This window comes from Leptonychotes weddellii, chromosome 14, assembly GCF_054177405.1.
Source record: "Leptonychotes weddellii isolate Sample4059 chromosome 14, ASM5417740v2, whole genome shotgun sequence".
Lineage (NCBI taxonomy): Eukaryota > Metazoa > Chordata > Mammalia > Carnivora > Phocidae > Leptonychotes > Leptonychotes weddellii.
The window spans coordinates 43,252,162-43,274,146 of NC_138382.1; the positions used below are offsets into that span (position 1 = coordinate 43,252,162).

Sequence of the window (21,985 nt, forward strand, 5' to 3'; positions counted from 1 at the left end):
ATGGACTCTGAAAAACAAACTGAGGGTTCTAGAGGGGAGGGGGGTGGGAGGATGGGTTAGCCTGGTGGTGGGTATTGAGTAGGGCACATTCTGCATGGAGCACTGGGTGTTATGCAGAAACAATGAATCATGGAACACTTCATCTAGAACTAATGTTGTAATGTATGGGGATTAACATAAGAATAAAAAAAAATAATAAAATACACTATAGATTCATAAAGGCAAATAGAATTTGAAAACCCACACAGCATGAGCCCTTATTTAAGGTTTGAATCATTTCTGGAACATTCTTGATAGCTAGTCATTCAGTCTGTGTTTATATACCATCAGGGACTGGAAACTTACCACTTTCCAAATCATCTCATGTTGAAGTTAGGCAACAGGAGTGCCATGGGAGAAGCACAGGTTTTTGGAGTGGGACACACTGGATTTATATTCTGACTCAGCCATGCACAATGAGTATCCTTAGTAAAAAAAAAAAAAACGTTTCTGACTCAGCCATGCACAATGAGTATCCTTAGTAAAAAAAAAAAAAAAAAAAAACAAAAACCGTGGTGCTCCAGTTAGAATGGCAAAAATTGACAAGGCAAGAAACAACAAATGTTGGAGAGGTTGTGGAGAAAGGGGAACCCTCTTACACTGTTGGTGGGAATGCAAGTTGGTACAGCCACTTTGGAAAACAGTGTGGAGATTCCTCAAAAAGTTAAAAATAGAGCTATCCTATGACCCAGCAATTGCACTACTAGGCATTTACCTCAGAGATACAGATGTAGTGAAAAGAAGGGCCTTATGCACCCCCATGTTCATAGCAGCAATGTCCACAATAGCCAAACTGTGGAAAGAGCCGAGATGCCCTTCAACAGATGAATGGATAAAGAAGATGTGCTCCATATATACAATGGAATATTACTCAGCCATCAGAAAGGATGAATACCCACCATTTGCATCGACATGGATGGAACTGGAGGGGATTATGCTAAGTGAAATAAGTCAAGCAAAGAAAGACAATTATCATATGGTTTCACTTATATGTGGAATATAAGGAATAGCATGGAGGACATTAGGAGAAGGAAGGGAAAAATGAATGGGGGGGAATCAAAGGGGGAGACGAACAATGAGAGACTATGGACTATGGTAAACAAACTGAGGGTTTCAGAAGGGAGGGGGGTGGGGTATTGTTAGCCCAGTGATGGGTATTAAGGAGGGCATGTATTGCATGGAGCACTGGGTGTTATACGCAAACAATGAATCATGGAACACTACATCAAAAACTAATGGTGTACTGTATGGTGACTAATATAATAAAAACAAAACAAAACAAAAACTATGGTGCTAAGTCTTAGACTCCTCATGTGTAACATGTGAATGATGGTCTCTATCTCTGATAGCTTTCTGAGTTAACTTGGCTAGGGCAGTTGTTTAATTAATCATGAAGCCAAGTGTTGCTGTGAAGTTATCTGGTTAACATCTACTGTCACTTGTCTTTAAGTAGATTGCCCTCAATAATGTGGGTGGGTCTCATCAAAGCAGTTGGAAGGCCTTAAGAACAAAAATAGATTTCTTGAGGAAGAAGAAGCTTCGTGCCTCAAGATTGCAGTGTCAACTCCTGCTGAGTTTCCAGCCTGGCCTGCCCTACTGGTTTTGAACTGGTCTGACCTCATTATCATCTCTCTCTCTCTCTCTCGTGTTCTCTCGATAGATAGATAGATAGATAGATAGATAGATAGATAGATAGAAGGAAAGTGCTTTAAAATTTTCTATGCAAAGATAAATTCCATCTTATTTTTTTTCCCAACAGGGAATGACACAAGTTTCTAGGAAAGCTTACAGCCATTTCTTTTGTGTTCACAATAATATTTGAATCATTACTATCATTACCATATATAGGAATATATTATATAATACATTTTCTATACTACATAAATTATAGATATATAAATTTATATAATGTATACATAGGATATATAATAATATCCTATTGGCTTTGTTTCTCTGGAGAACACTGATTGACAGACTACCTCATAGGAATACATCTTCTGAGGATAAAAAGGTACCCAATAAACCTGAGTCCTCATGGCCCCTTTCCAAACATTATCTGAAAACTGTTTTCCTGTAGCCTCTCCTATTAGTCAAAGTTCTAACAGAGTAAGTGCAGTGTATAATCCTATACTGGATCTCGTACTGGTACTATAAATAATATGACTGGGACCAATGACCAATTCAGTATGGGCTCTAAAGTATTACCCTTAATTAATTCCCTGTATTTATGTAAGAGAATATTCTTGTTTTTAGGAAATATGCAGTCAAGTCATTAAAGGGTGCAGGGCCATAACATATGCAACCTACTCTTAAATGGTTCTAGAAAAAGTTGTAGACTAGAGAAATATGAAGCAAATTTGGTAAAACGTTAACAATTGTTAATTCTGGGTAAAGAAAACAGGTGAATTCTCTGTACCATTCTTTCAACTTTTCTGTGTGTTTAAGTTATTTTTAAAATAAGAAGTTTACAAAAGAGGCAAGAGAACAAGGTAAGTAAAATGACATAAATGGGCCCAAACCAAAGCTTTGGTTTGTTTGTTTTTTTAAAAGATTTTATTTATTTATTTGAGAGAGAGTGTGAGAGAGCACAAGGGGTCTGCAGAGGGGTGAAGGGTGGTGGAGGGGCAGAGGCAGAGAGAAAAGCAGACTCTCTGCTGAGCAGGGAGCCAGACAAGAGGCTCTATCCTGGGAGACCTGAGCCGAAGGCAGAAGCTCAACCAACCAAGCCACCCAGGCACCCCCAAAGCCTTGGTCTTATTAGCATCTTCCTAGCATCTGAAAGCTTCAAGGCTTTAGCCTGTCAGACTTATTGATAATCCTGTTCCCTACAAACTGACTGAACTGAGTCACATTCAAAGTGGGAAAGGGGGTTTGGCATCTGAGATGATCAGAACTAAGCTTGAAGATGCCCAATCATTCAGTCATTCTTCCATCACTGGCTTATATTTTCATGTGTGACTGATTTAGTAGTAGCTTTAAAACTGGATGTAGTTTAATAACATTTAAACTTAGTCTGTTTTTTCTTTAACATGCTCACAATTTATCTATCATTTCAAAATGCCTCCCAAGTTTGGGCTTATTAAAGCTTCTTCTTGAGTGAAAGGAGGCACCAAGATAACCCAACAGGCCCCATTTGATAAAACACCTGAGAGAACCATTGACTGTGGGGCATTGTAAGGAGGTTGTCAGCACATTACTTGAACAATAAAATGTTTCACAGAGAAAGAACTTTACTCAGAGGATTACTACAAAAAAGTTACAACTTTCGGATCAATCATCCTGCCATTTTCTCTGATGCAACTAATTATGACCCACCTAATGGAAAGAAAAGGCCACGCAGATCCTGCTGTTTTCAGAGCGAAATTGGAACCTCCCAGATTGCTCTCAAAACTCAGCTTCTTAGAAAATTTTACATTTTGGGGCGCCTGGGTGGCTCAGTTGGTTGGGCGACTGCCTTCGGCTCAGGTCATGATCCTGGAGTCCCTGGATCGGGTCCCGCGTCGGGCTTCCTGCTCGGCGGGGAGTCTGCTTTGTCCTCAGACCCTATCCCCTCTCAGATGTTCTCTCTCTCTCATTCTCTCTCTCTCAAGTGAATAAATAAAATCTTAAAAAAAAAAAAAGAAAATTTTACATTTTGTTAGATGCCCTACAATTTCAACTCCAACTAACATAGAACTGACAGGGATTTGCCTTTTCTCTTCTCTACATCAGAGATCTTGCTGCATGTACATCCTGTGGTTTCTTTCTTCCCTTTTCTTGGTATCTGGATGTCTGTGGCCTCTTGATGTACAGGCAATCCAACCAGAAAAATCAAAACTCAATCCGGTTCAGCTCCTTACTCTCTGCCTCTTCAGAAACTACAAGGACTTAGGTAAGAATGTGCATTAGCACCTGCGAACCTCCTCCTGACTCAGTCATTCCTGTCTCTTGTGCCCTGAGTGAGCTTTGACCGTTATTCGTGCCCACCTCAAAGCAGCACACATATCATCATTCTACACCACAGGACAGCCGCGAACATCTGAAAATAATATATTAACTGTGCCCCTCTGCACAACTATCTGGGGCAAACCTATCACCAGAGAACAGAGGAAACATTAAAGAACTGTTACTCATATCTTCAGAGTGCAGAGAGGAACTGAAGAATGGGTTCTTCCAGATTTCAAGATGGTGTGAAAAGTCCTATTGATGTAGGGTGGGCAAGACGTGACCTTCATAACTGTACCTTTTCTGCTACAGCAAAGTTGCAGACTGTCTCAGTTTCTATTTCAGAGTGAAATAGAACTGAATTTCTTCAGAAGTCTCTGTTCTTTTTTGTTTTTGCTGTTCTTGATGAAGCATTTAAATCCATTAGTGTACCAACCTTTTTCTCCTTTCAAATCTTCTTCATGTTTCACCTAACCAATCCTACATATGGCTACCTAATTCATCTTCCCTCATTTTACTCCTTTGCTTAAAAAAATAAATAAAACTCCCAAACCTTCACGTCCAGAATGAATCTCAGACTCTCTTATCTAGGCTTTAAGGTTCTCTAGAATTTGCTATGACCACCCTTCCAGTAACTTACCTCTGCCCTCTCACACTGGCTTTCCACAGCACTCTAGACAAACTATTTCATGTGTTTTCCTCTAAATACACCTTGTGCTCCTCCACCTGGGGGCCTCTGCTGGCCATCTCTAGCTGGCAGTGTCATCTTAACCCCCACCTGACAAGGCCCAGTTTCCATGTTTCCTCTTTTATGAGCCCTTCATGATTACCTCAGACATAAACTCTTCCTATTCTGTATTTCTGAAGTAGTTCCCACATGGATCCATAACTCATCCTCCCACCGTGGACTCCAGGAGGCCCCAGTTTCCTTCCAGGGTATGGAGTCTAGCACAGTGTCCAAGAGCAGAGGCTGTAGACCCAGAGAACACAAGTTCAACTCTTAACTCCTCCATTTCCTGGCTCAGGATCTGAGCAAGTTACTTATTAATCTTTCTGAGCCTCAGTTTTCTCATTTATAAAATGGGGATTTAAAAAGGTACCCACTTTACAGACAAGGACTAAATGTGTTAACATTATAAAAAGCACTTAGACTAATGCCTTACAACACAGTATCTACCATGGGAGTATCCACCAATATTAGTGTTATTTGTGCACATCCCCTACACACATACAAATGCAACAGTGCTTTGCATATAGGCATTCTAAAAACATAAGTTCAACAAATATCAGACAAATCCAGGCAGCTTTTGAAGACATGCTCTTGATTTTCTATAGTAATTCCTCTTATGCACTGACAAAAACTGATTTTTAAGAAGAGGATGTCTGGTTAAACACTTCCTTGGCCAAAGATAAATAAAATTTTAAACTAAATTATATAAAAAAAAATCTGTGAAGTTATCTGAGGCAAGGAATGGAGACTCTTACAAGATAGATACTCCAAGTCATGCAGGAAAACTTGGTGACATATAACCCTAGAACAGAGTTTGCATGATACAGCTACGAAGATAAAATATCACCTTGCAGGTTTGCAGGTTATTACATTTTACTGAGCTGAGTGATTTCATAAGAAAGTCAATGTGCAGGAAACCAGGGGTGCTAGATTTTATTCCTGATTTACCAATGAGTCCATTTTGAATCTAAGAAGATTCTCCACGTAGCCTCAAATAAAACCGTGGTGATATTTTTCCCAAGGCATTTTTCTGATTTGTAATATAATGTATATCAAATTGACAAAAGGCTATAAAGTTAAATCACATTATTACATTTTAAATCAATTGTCTTTACCAAAAGAATTACAAGCACATCAGGTCAGGACCACATAACCACTGAACTCACAGTTTTCCACCTGTCAAGGTGAAATTACAATACACTCTTTAGGCGTTATACCTCAATATCTGGAAAATCATTTAGTCCTGATTACTACATTCTCTAGTTATACATCATCCACATGGAGGGATAATTTTGAATCCATAGTTTGGTGTACAAGTTCTGAGTGATTTTCGCCACTTATCTGTCTCATCTCAGCTATTCACTTCCTCATCCACAGCGCCACATAGTGGGCACACAGAAGTACTGGTACTTCCCAGAATGCACCCTGTTCTTCCCAGCCCTTCTAGCTCTGCACATATATCACCTCTTTTTCCCTCCTGTCATGGCTAACTTTCACACATCCTTTAAATTGCAGTCCCAATGTCACCATTTTCTCCTTTCTAGATTTTTCTGAGCAGGGTTAAACATGTCCATCTCTTGTGTTTCTGTAGTGCCATGATCACACCTCCATTTTCCTACTATTACAATTACTAGTTCATGTCTATGACTTGATTTTAACTGTGGAGCCCCAGAGGACTAGGATGTGGATGAATTCATCTCTTGGTCTATTGTGTCCAGTACAAAGTAGGTCTTCAATAAATACTATTTCAGTGAGTGTATGGATGAATTTCTTTCTTTCTCAATAGAACATTAAGCTTTCTGTCCATGTTAATCTCCTCCAGATTCAATATATCTTACTTTTACATAAACCAAATCTGTTTTAATTTTCATGTAAAAGGTCATGTTTGTCACAGACATCCATTTATACCTTTCAGAAAACTTTCTTCTTTCATCTCAAAGTCTCCCCCAAATTAGTTACGGGTTTTATGGTCAAAGTGAATGCTTTCATGTTTAATACTATGATCTTGCATTTGATGGCAAAGTAAGTTTTCTGAATTTCAGAACCATCTTTTTTTTTTTTTTAAGATTTTATTTATTTATTCGTGAGAGAGAGCGAGAGAGAAAGGCAGAGGGAGAAGCAGGCTCCCAAGGAGCAGGGAGCCTGATGTGGGACTCGATCCCAGGACCCTGAGATCATGACCTGAGCCGAAGGCAGACGTTTAACCATCTGAGCCACCCAGGCGCCCCCAGAACCATCTTTTTTAATCAATAATCCCTACCCTGTGTCCACCCGATAATCACAAAGTATTCGCATATGCACACAGTCCACTGTGCTGGAGTAGTTTCTTTCCCCCATCGGTCCATTCATCAATCCATCCATCCATGCAGCTGGCAATGACTATTACGCATTTATTGTCTACTGGGCCCTGAGCTCACGGCTAGAGATCCAAGGATTAAAAAGACTTGCCCTCACCGAGCACACAGTCCACAGAAGACAGGCAGGCCAAATAACAACCACGACAACAAAAGAGAACACAATGAGTTAAGTCCTGCTAGAGAACAGTGCAAAGGACAAAGGATGAAATGCAGGAAAGCAGGGACTCTCTCAGATAGTTTGTAAAGAAAGATTTGAAAGACTTCAAATGCCATACCTCTAAGGATCTGAAGACACCCTGGTGTCACCCAAGATCATCCTCTCCACTGACTTTTGCAAAGGAACAGGAACAATGTCCTAACCTTGACACAGCATCTCTTAGTTGTTCTCAATTATCGTCAGGAAGCACTTTATCTGAAACCCACAGAGCCCTTTCCCCAACGGCTAGCCTGTGGGGTGATGAAAACATGGGAGCCAAGCCTATCAGTGCTTGTATCAAGCTGCAGAAAAAGTTGTAGCCCATGAGTCATGGCTCTTTTCATGTGTTTCCAGATCTGTGGGAGGAGAGGCCTTTGGTTGGCAGCACTGGCAATCCAGCACCTATGATCGTCACTGGGGGAAAGAAAGACGCTGGAGCTACCAGGAGAGCTTCATAATCCTCCCACCTCCCTAAAGTGTGCATATCCCCAATGCCACCACCAGACCATGCCTCAAAATAGCATGAGAGCCCAAACCCACATTTTCAAAAAAAGGGACAAATAAATTAAGCTTCTGCCACCCACCTCCCTTATGTGCAGCTAAGGAAAATCAAATGAAATAAACAAGCAAATCAGCAGCTGGTAGGTGAGCTTCAGATCACGCATATGGTTTGAAGGCTCTGCCAAAGGGTTCTTCCTGAATTGGATTTGTTCTGTTGGGAAGATAATAATTAGTAACCATACTACTAATATTAATGCCTGACATCTATTGAAAGCTTACTGTGTGCCAGACACCGTGCTCACAATTTATGTGCATATTCTATTCAATTGTTAGAAACTTCACAAGGTATGACTGTCACCCAGACTTTACAGATGAGGACTTTAAGGCTCAGAAGGGCCTAACCCATTTGCCAAGGTTCACACGCACAGTAGGTAGCTGAGCAGATTCTATGCCCATCAATGTCTTAAACCTGCTGCTTGTAAACAATATACTTTCCTAAAGATGAAAGAAAATATATTCAGGTAGGATCATTAAAGTATGCGCGTTCTTCCCTACCATCAGTTATTCAGCAACCTATAGATTCATGTGATGTTTTGCAATTCAGCAACAAAGTCCTCTTGACCTAGTCATTTCCCCCTTGCTCTGTATTTTTAAGAAGTCGTCAAAAATACTTAGGACTTCTGAGTTGATTAATCACAGAGGGAAAAATAATTTTTCCCTACTGTTCCTAGTTTGTTTAGGTCATGTTTTAGTCAAATTACTACCCTTACATACACACATTTACAAATGCCCTTTATCTACTAAGAAATTAGTTTTATATTATTACTTAGCATAATTTAGAAAGAATTTTCTGTATTTAGAGAGGAACAGATATTTTCAGTGTCTGTAATCAGCAGTCTGAAGGGTTCCTAATAAAGAAAAACATAGCTCTTTAAGTAAGAAATGAGAAATTGGGTATCTTTCACTTAACAGTTATTACTCTTCCTCAGAGATAACATGGAATTTGTAAATAGCGTATCTGCAAAATATTAAAGAGGCTTGGATGGAAGGTGATTTAAATAGCTTTAACCATTCTTTAATTTAAATTGGAAATCTACCAGGAACCAGCCCTTGAAGGAGATCTCAGTGGTTTTAGGTGGGCCCAGAAAAAGCCTTCCCCATGGTACTCTGAATGGTGAAAAAGAAAGACAGTAAAAGCTGCCATCTTGTGTCCCCGCGTGTGTGCACCTAATCTCAGCTGGTCCGCCTGAGCACCAGCCCTATTCCCCCACGTGGTCCCATTTCCGCTCCAACAAGATGAAAGAAACTATCATGAACCAGGAGAAACTTGCCAAAATGCAAGCACAAGTGCGCATTGTTGGGAAAGGAACTGCTCGCCGAAAGAAGAAGGTGGTTCATAGAATGGCTACAGCAGATGATAAAAAACTCCATTGGAATCTGCTCTAAACACCTGCCATGTGCAAACTGAATTGAGTCAACTTCTGAAGAAGATAAAACTTGAAGAAGTTACTGGGAGCTGCTATTTTATATTATGACTGCTTTTAAAAATTTTGTTCATGGATCTGATAAAATCTAGATCTCTAATATTTTTAAGCCCAAGCCCTTGGGACACTGCAGTTCTTTTCAGTTTTTGCTTATACACAATTCATTCTTTGCAGCTAATTAAGCTGAAGAAGCCTGGGAATAAAGTTTGAAACAACAAATAAAGTTCTTTGCCTAGAAAAAAAAAGGAAAGAAAGAAAGTAAAACATGGCTGTACTCATTCTGATGCCTTCAGTATCTGGGGCAGATGGAGAGAAAAGAGGGCTCGCCAACAAAGGCCCTGAAGCCTTTTAACTCAGGGTGCCCTTCAGCCGGCATCATCAGCATGACCTGGGAGTTCTTCAGAAAGTAGGATAACAGGCCTTATCTCAGGCTTTCTGAATTAGAATCTGCGTTTTAACATAACGCCCAGGTGACTTCTAAGCACACTGACGTTTGAGAAACACTACTCCAAAATGCTCCATTGGAATCTGCTCTAAACACCTGCCATGTGCAGCAAGGGTCGATGGACAGCTGAGCACAACTGCAGTCAAGTATGAACTTTCCTGTATCCTTCCCCTTCTCTCCCCATGTCACCAAATATCAGAGCGCGGTCTACGAACTCTCTAGTTTGTCTCACACATCTCCCTCGTTCTTCCTTCTCCATGAAGTTGCCAAGCTTACTTCTGCTTCCGGCCCTCTGTAGTTGCCGGAACTCCCGTGCAATCCAACGGCTCTTTCCTTCTCAACAGTCCGGTTTCAACTTGAGTATCTCCTCCTTGGAGAGCCTCCCCAATGACTCCCTTCCACACTTCCTTGAGTTTTCTTTCTTCATTCAATTTACAATCCCTGAAGATATCTTATTTGCACACTTTTTTTAAAAGAACAAAAACAACCTTTAACAACGGCCTCTCTTCTTTCTTATTCCCTTTTCCCTTTTGTTCCCCTACTTCCTTTGCCCTTGAACCTTGACTAACAAATGGCAAGATTTATAAAAACAGCTTTCAAAAGAACTGTTCCAGTGGTTTTTTGGATGGTCATGCAACAATGATCCTACGCAAGACAACCAAGGACAAAAAAACCTCCAACCATTCCAACAACAAGAGCAACATCTGCACTTGCAGATGAAACTGCTCTCTGAGCCAGACCACAGGGACAGGCACCCCTCTCTTCTCCTCACCCTGTAAAATCCCCACCTGGCTTTGACCTGGAGAGTTACCTGGTTTTCAGGTGCTTCGGATGCACGTCGGCTGATTAAAGGTTTTAACCTTCTTTTGGAGTCACTTGGATTAGTTTCTTTTGACATCATTCATTATATGCCTCTCTCAATTAGAATGTAAGCTTCGTATAGTCCTTATCACTAGGGTCCATCTTTCTGGTTCCCCACCATCACGAGAACTTCAAATAATGCCTCTCGCATCGTAGGTGCTCAATAAATAATCTGTGGGCTGACTTTTATTTTAAAAGGAAACCAGCTTGTTCCTAACAACCCATATGATTGGTTCTTGCCTATCATATGAACTATTACATGTCCCCTTGCTCCTTGGAAAAGACCGTTTATTCCATACACCTTAGTTATCTTGCTCTTGAATGCAGCCCCTATTTACACTGGTTTCATGGCCTTAAGTATCATCTAATCCTGTCAGTGGAAAAAGTATAGTGGTCCTTTTGTAAAGACAAATGAAACAGGGCTAAAATTTACCACACTTGAAAAAGGAGCCACAAAACTATCCAGAATCTTCCATTCAGGGACAGTGGTCACTTAATGTTTGGTAACCAAGCCCCTAATAGTGAGCACTCTTCTAAAAGCTCTCAGATACCCTGGGGCCCAGGAAAGTCAGTGAAGGACTGCACAAAAAATTCCAAGCTACCAGTCAGAGGAAGAAGGATCCCAGATTGAATTCTGCCATATTGTGCCCATTTTGCTCTGCTCCTTACTATTTCATTTAATTAACTCCTTCTGCAGAAGAGGAGTTAAGGTTGTTAGTATGACTTTGGGTAAGCAAGGGTCCCATCCGTCCAGGGAGGGGAAGGAAACACCTTAATCCTTTGGCAGCAGTTACACCTAAGCGAGTGGTTCCTGGCATTGCTATTTAGAAAGTAAGCCTGACAGAAGCTCTGTGATCTTCCAACAGGACAATGTTTAAACTTATAGGCCACTTAGCAAATGTTCCAGGCACAGTTATTATTCCCCTCCCTGGAGAGCAATGGACAAAAAAGGAACTCCATTTTCCTCCAGATAGTAAGCCCCATCTGATGGCAAAGAGACTGAGCAAGGGCTACAGAGAACAGTTAAGAAACCATTGTATCAATCCCGGAGCAGAGAGGATGGGGAGAACTGGATATATTTGAGAGCTAAAATGTAGTTACAATTAATATTTACTGTAGATGATGGTATATATGGATATATTTTATAATTCATGTTATTTTATTATCTCAGTGACCAAAGCATAAAAAATTAGTTCTAACCATAAGTATCAAAATAATGTTTCCGAGACACCAATTTATTTTCAGCCATTCTCTCCTCTGTTCCACCTCTGTGCCTTATGCAAACCTCTACTGTATTATTCTAAGGCCCATTTGTAAGAGTACATTTAAAAGAGTAAGGTCCTTTTAGGAGGATTTTTTTTTTCTTCCGGAAATTTGCAAATGTATGACTAATGTTTGGGTTACACTGACGTCCAGATATATTTGATAGCACATTCTCATTTTTTACTGAGTTCATAAATAACTGGGAAAACTTCCATTATAAATTAGAAGAAAACCACATGCATAATGTTATCTGAACTGTGCATATTGAAGATTTTTCTTCACTTGCCTCTTAAAATTGGATTTATCTCCCAATTATTTCCAACTTCCAAGACAAATTCACACACAATTATATTAAAATGAAATTTCTTTGTAGGCTGTTTTTGCTAGGTCAAACAAATTCATTCATTAAGAAGAAGTATGATTAAATCAGTTTTACATGAAAGAGTAGGAAGCGGTAGCAGAGTAGCTTGGCACCCTTTTACAACACCCAACACGGTATGGTGATTCTTTGTTCCAACTAACTTGGAGATTTTCCAGTTACTACAGTTCTCTTTCCTCATGGTAGGTATTCCCCACAATAGCTCATGCCCTTAGTGATTCTTGCGTATATTCATAGTATATTCATAGTAGTTTTAACATGGTCCTGGAAACTAATTACATTAGTTGCTCATGGGTCTTTAGAGTAGACAGACAGTTCCTCCGCATTCAGCTGTAGAGAAAGCCTTTATCGATTTCCTGTCACTGAGGGTATCTTCATCTCTAGATCCCAAGTCATGCCTATTTCCAGTTCAGAATGCTGGTCTTGTGTCCTGTGAAGGCCATGTTCTATGTAGAACAAATCAAGCCTAATCGTTTCACCCCCATGCTGGCCCTCCTTAACTTCAGTCTCCTCCGTCTTCAACACTTCTTATGCCCGCCTCATCCTCCTTTATAAAACCTATTTCCTTTCTCCCAAATTATCTCCTTTAACTCTTAAACTCTGCCCCTAAGTCACCGAGGGCACATGAGTGTGTGTCTTCTGTTAAAGTACCACACACATTATCTCCTATGGCGTTAACATACCAAGGTGAACTGCTCAAGTCAGATTCATCACAAGGCATTGAAAAAAAAATGGAAAATTCAAAGCCTTTGACTTCAAAAAATATCAGGTAAAGTGAATATCGTTAAAAGAATGGATTTCAAGAAGTGAGAGACCCACCCACCATTCATGTTTTTTCAATCTGTAGATAGCATGGCATCACCAGTATTTTATTCAAGGAAATAGAACAGGGTGGGAAAAATCCAAGGCTGCCCTGATGCGAGGGAGGTCAGGGTGTTGAGCAGAGTGCAGTCAGGAGAGGGGGGCAAGATGCGGCAGTGCAATGTGAATTGCACAGATCTCATCTCAGATCGTGGCTCAACCATTAATGCATCACGGTGGGCAAGTTACTTAAACTCTATAAGCTTCAGTTTTGATTTACAGAAAATAAACATAATAATACTTCTTCATAGAGCTTTTGAAAATAAAGATAAAATATGTAAGGTGCTTACTGCATGGCTATGGGTCAGAGGGATTTTACTATCAAAAATTCTGAAATCTTCACATCAGGAACCTGCTATTTTTAGATTTTTGACATGATGCAGCTACAGGCTTTTTAAAATTTTGGGCCTGATATCTATTTTTTTAAAAGATTTCATTTATTTTTTTCCAGAGAGAGAGCGAGAGTGAACGAGAGATAGAGCGGGGGTGGGGAGCAGGGTGGGGGAGGAGAAGAGGGAGAGGAACAAGCAAGTTCCATGCTGAGCAATGAGCCCCAAGTGGGGCTCAATCTCAGGAACCTGAGATCATGACCTGAGCTGAAACTAAGAGTCCATCGTTTAATTGACTGAGCCACCCAGGCGCCCCCCTTATAGTCATTTCCAATCCAGTTGCTCACCATTCTCTCTTACTCTACACAGAGCTACGGTCACAATGCTATGTTCATGGTTTCCCATACAGACCACAATACTATGTCTTTGCTCATCTTCATTTTTAGTACCACCTCTCCCCACTACCTTCATCTCTCCTTGTAGATCTAGATTCTGCCTCATGAAGACTTCTCAGGTTGCACTGTGGCTCAGTCAACTCACCTCTCTCTAAATATCTGTTATGTATGTAACATGCCACTTGCCGATAACACTCTGTTGGGTCTTGCCCCAGGCATTTCAAGATATCACCAAAGGGAGTCAACATGGACTCAAAAATATGAATAGTCACTACTATACTCTTGTATCCCTCTTTCCTTCTTTGTCAGGAACACTGATATTTCAGTTAGGTACTGCTCTTTCACTGAGCATGGATGCACCTGCATGACACATGCTTCCAGACCGTCCTTGTTTGAGTGATTAGCCAATGATTAGCTGCATCTTCCAGTTCCCCAAACCAGGCAGTATTCCTGAGGCAAAGTGGGGGGCAATACCTCCATTCCTTTTTGTTATCTTCTATTAAAGGATACAAACTTTGTATCCACTATCTTATAGATGTAAGAGCAATATCTCATGAATATTAATATCTTCCACAGGAATTTCAGTTCTATGCCACCATTCTTTATGTCTCTCTAAAATTCTCATATGAGTCAGTTGTGAACGGAAATGCTATGTTGGGGACAAATTCAACCAGCTCATCACATCACTCTCTCCTCTGATGACTAAGCCTTACTTATCAGGTCAGGTTTGTCTACCGATTCTCTTCCTTTAGATTGTTTCTTCCTGGGTACCCCCCCACCGCCCCCCCAGTCTTCAGCTCTGGCAGCTGCCCAAGAAACTCAGGTTTTCCCAAATATGAATTTCCTGAATGGACCTAGCTTAGACACAATCTTAGACTACACTATATTCATATCATTTATGGTGTTCGTTTTACTCAAAATCATTTACTCCTTCAAGTGGTAATTTAGTCTTTTATGTTTTTGTCTTGTCTCTGCATCTAGATTGTAAGTTCCTTTTAGGACAATGAAGGGCGTATCACAAGCTCTGAGAAGCTAAGCACTATGTTATGATGTAGTAGATACTGATAAATATTTTCTGAGCAATTTGGGGGGGGATGTTAAATGGAGTGATAAACAGAATTTCAGAAGATGTGGATGGAAGGCAAATAATGCACATCTGAAGATGATACGAAAATAGTGTACAGAAAGTGCTCATTAATTCAGCAAACATTTATTGGGGAGCTATTAAATGTTCATCACTTCATTAGGCACTGGACTACAATGTAAATAAGATGCACCAATGCCACAGGGAGATCTCAATCTAATAAAGGAATTCAATATGTTCAAAGGTATAATTTTTTTGCCTTAATGGCTATAACAAATATAAACTTAGGGGAGTATGGGAACAGAAGCATGCAAAGAAACCCAAGAATGTTAAAAGGTTGTGAATTTCAGTTCTTACAAATAAACACAGGGTACTACCAATGAAGTTATTAGATCATCTTTGTGTGATTTCCTTTTTATATAGCTACTACTCACAAGTTTGTTTCAATTAAGACAACATCCATTTGCAGAAGTGGAAGGTTCAGAGTAGGTGTAAAAACCTGGGAGTTGTTTAGATACCAGGGTGATCTGAATGGTTGGTAATGCTTTGGGGGCAGCTCTTGATGTATCCAGTAGTAAATATGTTTGGTGTTCTCCTCCATTCAAAGAATGAAAGAATTGGGTCATTCTCTCTGCAAGCGATGCTAAATGGGTAAATGCAACATGCTGGGCCAGTGCCCAGTGTTCCGTAGTGACTTTTCTATTTGATTAATTGCAAAATGTATGTTTTTCCTAAAAGCCACTTGCCTAATTCTTCCCTGGGGTAGTCAGACCTTGAATTGACTCACATTACACTATTAAAACCCAGCAATTATTTTGTTATATAACAACAACCTTAGATTTATTTCTTTTTTTCGTAACAACATAAGAGAAACAATATAACAGTTATTATAATTATTTAAAATGGTCCTTTTTAAGAATTTCATTCAAAGACAAAAACATCTGATCTGACCTGCAAACTCTGAAAAGTAGCTGCCTTAATTTCTTTTTAAAGAGGAGGAGTATGAGAGACTATGGACTCTGAGAAACAAACTGAGGGTTCTAGAGGGGAGGGGGTGAGGGAGAGGGGTTAGCCTGGTGATGGGTATTAAAGAGGGCACATATTGAATGGAGCACTGGGTGTTATACGCAATGAATCATGGAACACTACATCAAAAACTAATGATGTAATGTATGATGATTAACATAACATAATAAAATAAAATAAAAAAAAACAGGAGGAGTTATTGAAAAAGAAGGTAAGGGGAATGTGGATGCATGGACAGAATAGGCTAAATTTACAGATACCTAGAGCACACTATAAATGTCACTCTTTGCCTCAGTAGAAAGATAATTTTATTTATTTTATTTTTTATTTTTTTAAAAAGATTTTATTTATTTATTTGAGAGAGAGAATGAGAGACAGAGAGCACGAGAGGGAAGAGGGTCAGAGGGAGAAGCAGACCCCCCGCTGAGCAGGGAGCCCGATGTGGGACTCGATCCCGGGACTCCAGGATCATGATCTGAACCGAAGGCAATCGCTTAACCAACTGAGCCAAAAGCATTAGAATACAGTATGTAATTTGGAAATATTGGCAAGGTTTTCTACTCTACTTCGCCTTCCCTCACATCTCTGCTGATGACCTAGATCCTGCCTTTTGCTTACAAGGCTGGGGACAGCCCAAACAGAGAGTCTACAAAGTCAGGTCAGAAATGCTTGGAATTGTCTCTGATTGATCACCATTCTTCTCTTATGTGGTTTTAGGTGGCATGTTGTGAGATTAATCATGACAGTTAATTTTTTAAATTCTTTCTTTCTTTTTTTTTTTTAGAGATTTAATTTATTTATTCATGAGAGAGAGAGAGACAGGCAGAGGGAGAAGCAGGCTCCCCAAGGAGCAGGGAGCCTGATGCGGGGCTCAATCCCAGGACCCTGGGATCATGACCTGAGCTGAAGGCAGATGCTTAACCACCTAAGCCACCCAGGCGCCCATGAGAGTTAATTTTTAAACTATTAGTTTACCATGTTAAATGTAGTTTTAATTCTAAATTTTCATTTCAAAATTAATAACAGTCTTTCTTGTAAAATACATGTAACAAAAGGAAAGGTTAAAGGCATAATTACATATAATGCTTGATTAATGTCAGGGACCTTTAAAGACAATCTCTATGAGTGTATATTGAAGTAGTATTTCCAAGTTAGAGAACTATGTCAACAGATCAGGATGATATGTTTGCTACTGTAAGATACATGTTAATGTTTCATTTAGTGGCTTTCAATGTGTTTTATTGATTCTAAAGACTATAATTTGGTATGAAAAACCATTCTGGTCATCTTGGGTTTTAAAGAAAATGCTATTCACCTCAATACCAAGATACCCAGCAATGTGATTATAATATAACTAATAACAGATGGTTAAACAGGGCCCTATCTTAGAGTTATAACACTAACCATAACTCCTAGATCTGCCATTATCCTAAGAAGGAAGTTGTTGCTATAGAAAGATTAGACCCAAGATCTCCTCAAAGAGCCTAAAGAAGAGAAATGCTTATATAAGGAACTAATTATAACTGGCACCACAACAACAAACACTTACTGAGTGCTTATGAGGCATGTCAGGTATTCTGCTAAGCATTTTACATCTCATTTCCTTCTAGGGACCAAGGGTAAAATATTCTGAAGTTTGGCTGAAACAAATGAATGTCTGGGTAGAACTGCTACCTCTATAGACCATAAATAATAATAATAATAGCAGTAACTTATTTATACTGTGTCAGATATTCTGCTGAGTGTCTTATATGTCTGATCTCATTTAATTCTTACAACTGTACATGGGGCAGCTATTAAGATGTGCATGTTACCAATTGGGAATCATCTCTCAGATGACAAATCACTTGCCCAAGATCACAGAATTTGTAAGTGTCAGAGTTGGGATTCAAATCCAGGCCTCACTTAAAGCCAGTGCCTTTAAATGTAATAGTATATTTACAACTACAATTTGCTATAACCTGCCTCTTCGAAATACAAAAGGGTAACTTGCTAGGATGGTAGTATTCTAGTGACTTCTATCCAGAAAAATCCACACCCAACAGCATGGAAAGAGACAAAACCTTGCTTCTTTCTTCCAAGCATTTGAGATCTATAAAAATAAATTTTTAAAATTTGTGACTGTTTGTAAAAGAGAATCATACTTTACTTATAAAGGCAAGAAGCCATTTAATAAAAGTTTTTCCTTGGTACTTTACTTTATATTAAATCCTCCATACCCCTAAAAAAATTTTATTTGTCATTAGGTGATTTAAAAAATCTGTTACTAAATAATGGCAGTACTGGAAGCCATGAGAGAATAAGACACCCGTGATCTGATGCTGGACAAGTGAACCAAATGCCAGTTGGCCTCACTAACAAGACAGAGATGTATTTCCTACTGTTAACACAGAAGTTACAATTTTGATCTGAAGCACAAGTTTTGATATTCATTCATTCATTCATTCATTCACTCATCAGATATGTTTACTGAAAATGTACATGGCTTTGGAATTAAGGTCTTAGAGAAGAAAGACAAAGACCTTGGTCTCAAGAATATTACATTTAATGAATCATATCTACATTTCCTTAAGTATGCATATTTAGAAAGAAATTCTTACATTTTTCCCAGACTATAAGAGAACTTCCCTGAAAATAGATGATTCAATCATACAAAATGTACCGAATCTGGTTTACTTCTGGAGAGCCTTACTACAATGGTAATTTTCAATAAAACAATTGGGGTGAAAGCCGGGCTGTGACTTAGGAGTTTCCGGTAGTAGAGGTGTGAACGCACCCCAGCTCATTAGACGATGGTGTTGAAGAAGGTTGAGCTGAAGTTCACTTTCATTCATCTTGTGTCTTTTTTGGACTCCCTTCTCCAGCTATTTTCCACTGCTTTAAAGTGTTCCCTATCATTTTGACCAAATGTGCATTGTGATGGAAAGGACATGATACTTTCAGCAGAATTACTTAATTAGGTTTAAGTAAGCACTACAGGCCAAGTAGGGTAGGTTTGTTTTCTAGCCATAAAAATGTGCCTGCAATGCTCGCTGCGTTCCCAAGGAGAGAAACAGTGATTGATGTGATGATAAAACGATGAAGGGAAGGATAAAGCCTGAGAGATAGAAGTCTCAAAAGGGAAATAAAGGAGGGTAGCAGCTGCCCCCATCTTAATTGAAGCATGAATTTCAGGAACAGGATCTGAGGTTTAATTCAAGCACATACTGGGAGAGTTTGGGGGGGTTGTGTGTGTGTGTACCCATGTATGTGATGAAAAACGTGTAAGTTAAATTCTTTTCATCCTTTGTATGAAGAGTTTTCAAACCATTTCTAAAAAAGGAAAAAGTTGCAAACGTAGAAGTTTATGGATTATCACTGAGAGATACTCATTTAGTCAGCATTTAACAGAGAGGAACAGAATCAGTGATGAGCAGGAACTGTTCCAGGCACTGGTGACACAGCACTAAAAATAATACATTTCTGTACTCGTGGAACTGAATATTCTGAGTTTATCATTTCTCTCTGCACATACCTTCCTTGCCCCTACCCCACCCATTGTCAGGGTCCTTTCCTTTAAGCACAGATTCGACTACATCACGTTCGTATTTATAACACTGCAGCTTGTGCATGCAAAGCACTCAGGTCCAGCCCCTACCTCTATGCTCCGCCTCTTCCTGCATGCCTCTCGACTCTCCAGGGGCAAGCTTTCCCTTCTCCAAAGGTAACATTTATTTTTACATCAGGGTGGCTTTGCCATACTGTGCCCCGAGCTTAGAATGCTGTCATACCTATTTTCCATCAGTTAAAATTCTCCCCACTTTTTAGCTGTGCTGCTGAAATGCCTCCTAAGCCTCAAAGACCTTCTAAAACCCCAATCAGTTTAACGGCCCTTCATCTTAATTTATGGAGAATTCTGCTTGAAATATATCATTAAACTTTTTAGTTCATTTTACCTAAAGTTGAGCTATTTACATTTCAGTTTCACTTTGTGAGATGAACTCAGGGCAGGGAGGATTGTTAAGACTGCATATTCCATTCCATGGGGCATGCTATTATTATCAGAAGTACTTTCAAAAATCTCACCTTTTGTATTTTGTCTTTCTAGCGTAATATTGCTTCTACATACAAGCATACAATAATGTAATCCTGAGCTAGGCAAACCTTTACTTTTTTTTTTTTTTTTAAAGATTTTATTTATTTATTTGACAGAGAGAGACACAGCGAGAGAGGGAACACAAGCAGGGGGAGGGGGAGAGGGAGAAGCAGGCTTCCCGCGGAGCGGGGAGCCCGATGCGGGCCTCGATCCCAGGACTCCAGGATCATGACCTGAGCCGAAGGCAGTCGCTTAACCGACTGAGCCACCCAGGCGCCCAAACCTTTACTTTTAAAATGCTTTAAGAAAGAAAAATTGTTTTTAAGCTAGGAACAGTACAAATTTTTATGGCTTTGTTATAAACTTTTGAGAAGCAGAATTTGGAAGTTTTGGCACTTAACTTTATGGAGAAGCTAACATGCATTGCTATAAAAAATGCAACTGCCCTTCTTAGAGAACAAAAATGAATTTAAAACTAATATAAACTATAAAGCTATAATGTATAAATTTTCTGTTCATTTTTAAAGAGTTAACCTTTAACTGGGAAAATATATGAATTCACTGTCAAGTCTTTTATGTTCTTGGAGCCCCTCTATATCATATGTTTTTATACAGGACAGTGGAATGTACTATCTCTGTATCTCCTAATTAACAGGATTTACTTCAAAAGACTGTCCAAAGAGAAAAGACATTATGTTTCTTTATAATACTCAGATCAAAAGCCCTTGTATTCTTTTACTATATTGATAACCTACGCAGTTCAGAAAGAAAAAGTACTCTAAAGAATAAAAATTCTGGTCTCACAGTAGAGGAGAGCTCTTCCTTTGTGATAAAATAAATAAGTGCTAATAATTGCATTATCACATGATTACCTTCAAAATAGATTTAATTTTATCCTTCTCCTTTTTGTTTTTTTCTTCTAAGTCTGATGTTTTAGCATACAGCCCCATTTTGTTGAAAATATAGAAGTACACACAATCAGGATGAAATTTATTTTGGACTCAGAGACTAAGACTTAAACATTTAAGAATATGTAAGTCTATCATGAAGCATTCTTGCTTTAATTATTTGCTTGATTTTAATGCTACAAAGCCTGGAAATAAGTTGAGCTTTATTCCCCAAATGCATCCTGCATTTTGATGTCACTTTTATTTACATACTAGCAGAATTCTTCTAAGTATGGATAACCCACGTTGCCACTAAGCAGGACAATCGTCCACAACTCAGGTCATCAATAAGGGTTTCTGCCACGAGTCTGGTGATCTACACTCCTTCTAACAAATTTGAAATCTGTTTCTATTTGAGTTTTGTACTCACTTGATATCATCTTATAGACAAATAAGTTATTATGGGATTGGGGAGGGATATTTATCAAACTTTAAAGAATCAATTATTCTCAGTCACTTGAGAAGTTCTCTTTTACATCCAAATAATTATCTTAGGCTATAATTTATTGACTGAGTTCCATTTATTTTCATAAAGTAAGAAAGCTATATTTGTAAAAAGTTCAAGTGACTTAGAATAATCACCCTCCTTTTTTTCTCAGTTAATGAAGTTTACTTATGTTTTCTGTTTCTGTAATTGAACTTAAAGAAAATCTTGCTTTGGGGTGCATAAAATTCCAAGAAGCTGTAAAAGCTTTGATGGTCTTTAAGTCAGAGCCCAAGAATAATTTGTTGTTCTCCCAGGTATTTGTTGATAACAACTTCAAATTATGTTATGGAGGAGGAAGACAGTTAAGAAGATCTGACCAAACTATGAGCAATAGTGGAGAAGAGTTTCCAAAATGAAATAGAGAAAAGTAGCAAAAAGAATACTTAAATAAAAGTATAACATTGTAAATTCTAGGAGCCACAGTAATAACGAAGTATGTCATTGTGTCACCATTTTAAATAATACTTAGAGGAACAGAAATTAAGTGATAAATAAAAAGAAATAAAAGGCAGACTAATAGTATTATCTTCTAAATAAGAGTAACCCCGAGGCATATTTATAAGATCATATACTATTAACTGACACATTTCTATATCATGTAA

At 38.9% G+C, this 21,985-nt stretch overlaps 1 protein-coding gene across 1 annotated transcript in view; it reads right to left on the reverse strand.

Annotated features, from left to right (window-relative positions):
- The window catches only part of LINGO2 (leucine rich repeat and Ig domain containing 2), a 278,837-nt gene that overhangs the window by 256,325 nt on the left and 527 nt on the right, over positions 1 to 21,985 (reverse strand). The window lies entirely within an intron of this gene.